Source organism: Adiantum capillus-veneris, chromosome 14 (genome assembly GCF_014529385.1).
Source record: "Adiantum capillus-veneris isolate H3 chromosome 14, ASM1452938v2, whole genome shotgun sequence".
Classification (NCBI taxonomy): domain Eukaryota; kingdom Viridiplantae; phylum Streptophyta; class Polypodiopsida; order Polypodiales; family Pteridaceae; genus Adiantum; species Adiantum capillus-veneris.
In genome coordinates, this window is record NC_140944.1 from 155,963,503 (window position 1) to 155,967,239 (window position 3,737).

Here is a 3,737-nt window from a genome sequence, read left to right on the forward strand (position 1 = left end):
CATTCATACATTTTTTTTTCTTTCTTGAATGGTGACATATTTGAGGAAGTTTATGTAGCACAGCCTCGGGGTTTTATCAAGAAAGGACAAGAGGATAAAGTGTACAGATGTAAGAAAGCTTTCTATGGGTTGAAGAAATCTCCTTGTGCTTGGTATGAGAAAGCTAATACTGATTTGGCCAAACGATGCTTTCCTAAAAACATTCTAATAGAAAGCACATTGTATGTAAAGTGTGAGGGTGATGTACTTCTCATTGTCGTTCTCTATGTGGATGATTTGTTGATCATTGAACCAAATGTGAGACATATTGTTGAATTTAAGGATGATTTGAATGCTACTTTCAAGATCCAAAATTTGGGCATGTTGCATATTACTTGGACATACAGTTCAAGCAGTGTGATGGTGGTATTTCCTTGTGTCAGACAAGTTACATAGAGACATTGCTATGTAAGTTTGGACTTGAGGATTGCAAACCTATTGCCACTCCCATGGAAACAGGTTTGAAATTGAGTCTTCATGATGTTGGTGATCTTGCCAATGTCACTCTTTACCAAACTAATGTTTGTTGCCTTATTTATGTATGCAACAGAAGGCCAGATATTCAGTTTGCAGTGTCACGGGTTAGCAAATTTATGCATAGCCCAAGGTCTAAGCATTGGCAAGTTGTCAAGAGGATTTTTCGCTACTTGGGTGACACTTTACATCTTGGCTTGTTTTATCCCAAAGAACGAAAATTGCCCCCAGACTCACATGCTTTTTCGAACTCATATTGGATTGGTTGTTTTGACACACAAGTGTCCACAAGTGGTTTTTGTTTCATGCTTGGTAGTTCATGTATCTCATGATTGAGGAAGAAGAAACCTATTGTGGCCATTTCTAGTTGTGAGGTTGAGTACAGGGAAGTCTTCACAGCTAACTACGGTTGAGTGTGTATGGCTCAGATGCCTTATGGATGATTTGGTGTTGGGCAGAACACTACCAACACTATTTACACTGACAGTCAGAGTGCATTGGCAATTGCGAGGAACCCAGTTTTTCAGCTCGCACAAAGCACATTGGGATGCATTAACACTATGTCATGGAGGGGCTCTTAACAGCAGGAGAGATCAGCTTGGCTTATGTACCAACACAGGACGAGAAGTTCGAAGCTTTCTGCAAAGCTTTGGGCTTACTCCCCTTTGTGGACTAATCATGTCCTCAATGCATGGCACTGCCCTGTACTCCATGTGCCAGCTCTCGTTCACCGCATCACTCCCATGAGGGATTTGTTACCATATACATGTAGTAGTGATGTGTGTGAACACACTTAGAACCACCAAGGCATTTTTTTCCTCACGAGGAGGTTTTTTCCTCCATGCATTGTATATATGTCCATCACTCTAGGGCTATCTTTCCATTGCAAACTAAGTAATATACTCTCCGTTGTGTGCCTTCAGCTTCCTTCTTCTTCTCCAAGCTATGTGTGTTTTCCCGCAACCCTAAGCCAACATGGCTTGGGTGTTGGACATCAAGTTTCCACCAATATCTTCACTGATTATTAAGCACATTGACCGTTATAAGTAACCCAAAAGTTAGCATGCAATACTAGGAGAATACTAGGCACAAATATCTTGCTGCCTTCAAATTTAAGGACACTCTCTTTTCAAAATTTCTAGACTTGTTCTTCTTCTTCTTCTTTCTTCTTCAACATTGATTGGCTATCAAAGGAGCAAAGAACAATACATGGAACTTCTTAAATCACAAGTAAGGCTCTCCATCTACTCCTTGAGAATCATACAAGTATCACTTAGAGTATTTAAAGGACTTTTAACCTTAAATTTCAGAGCATTGCTTGAATGTGCATACTCCATGAACCTAAAAATTGCATAGGATTGTAAGCTGCCTACACCTACACTACTACATAAAGTGTAAAGTTCACCAAACTATACACTATATAAAATTACGAATGTGTATTAACTCTAAAGCTGAATACATTATTCACCCTGCAAGACTCCAAATTGTAAAGACTACAAAGTGCATATCACCACATTCCCTTTTCACCCATTCTTTAGTTTCGCTTCTTTGCAGCATCAACACCTTATTCAAGAACTTCACTTTTATCCATATCATCAAGAGGACATAAGATTCAAGGCTCAAAGATCCATCTCTAATAAAAGAGAGACACTAGCACAATCACCCAAAGTATTTGTGATCCCCAAATAGGCCAATAGCACAATTACACAACTCATCCTTTTGGGTGGCCACTAATAGGCATTAAAAGTTAGGATACATATTGAAAACCAAAAAAAAAAACAAAACAAAACAAGTCAAACTATTGATAGACATCCAAGCTATCGTCATTAATGGAGAGCAAGCATAGCTGGGAGGAAACATCCCCTTTCAAGCGTCATAAAACTATATATTAAGTGTCAAGAAAAACCGATTGAATCAAAAAAATGTTTCAAAAACAACACAAAACTAAAATTGCTCTTCCTTCCATTGATCATTCTCTACACATACATGAGGTTCCTAAAGGTAAAAGTTGGAAACACAAGAAGTTACAACTATCCAAGTGATAGAAAATACAAAACCCAAAAACAAGATGTAAGATATATATGTAGGGAAAATACCTAAAGCCATTCATGTTTAAAAAGTATTACACTCATGCTTTAATCTACATGGTTTACTATCCAAAATCCAAATCGAAACGCAATCAAAGCTTCTTTGATCATATAATGATGCCTTGCGAGCAACACCGTGGTGATTCCATTGTTGAATAAAGATAAAATAGTTGATTAAGTACTAGAAATAGGAAGGGTGTTATAAAATGCTTTTAAAAGAGAGCATACCAAGGAATGAATGTAGGGTGAGAGGAAAGGAAGGGAGAAAATCTACTCAAAAGACATTTAAAAGAGTTTTCGGACAAAAGAAAGAGAGGGAATGAAAAGAGGACATATTTGAAAGAAAAGAGATAAAAAGACGATAAGAAGCTCTAATTTATTTTACAAAGACTATTTACAAAGAAATTGTAACTTAGAAGATTCTTAGCTATTGCGCTTTGCAAGAAGATCTACGTGTATGGTGTGCACATGCTTGTGGATATGAGGGTTGCAATTGAGAGTCCACAGTGGCTAGGAGAGAAAGGTGTGTAGGATGCAAGCTCAAAAGTGATCAAACGTGGAGCACTCATGTAGGGTATAATCCTCAAACTCTTGAACTTGCAAGCTCCTTTCAAGGGGCACAATGTGCATACACAAAGGAACTCTTCCTTAGCATCCCAATACCTCGTCTCACATAGAAAAAGTAGGAGATAAGCACAAACACACACACACACACACACACACACACACGCACATACTTGCAAGGGGCACAATGTGCATACACAAAGGGACTCTTCCTTAGCATCCCAATACCCTGTCTCACATAGAAAAAGTAGGAGCTAAGCATGCGTGAGTGCGCGCGCGCGCACACACACACACACACACACACAAAGAACAAATCTAGAGGGTTTTTAGACATATAGAGAGATTCTTTAAACAAGGATAGAAAGATTTTATTTCATAAAAGAGGTAAGTAAGAGAGAGAGAGCAAGAAAACCCTACATTTAGAAAGAAATGTAGCTAAATAAACTTTTTGGAATAAAAAGGGTGACAAATGGATTCTCTCATAAAATGGAAGTAAGGGAGAATGATATTGATGTAAAAGAAACCAGTTCAAGTGTATGGATTTCTCTTTGAATCTTTTTCTTTTTTAAGTGC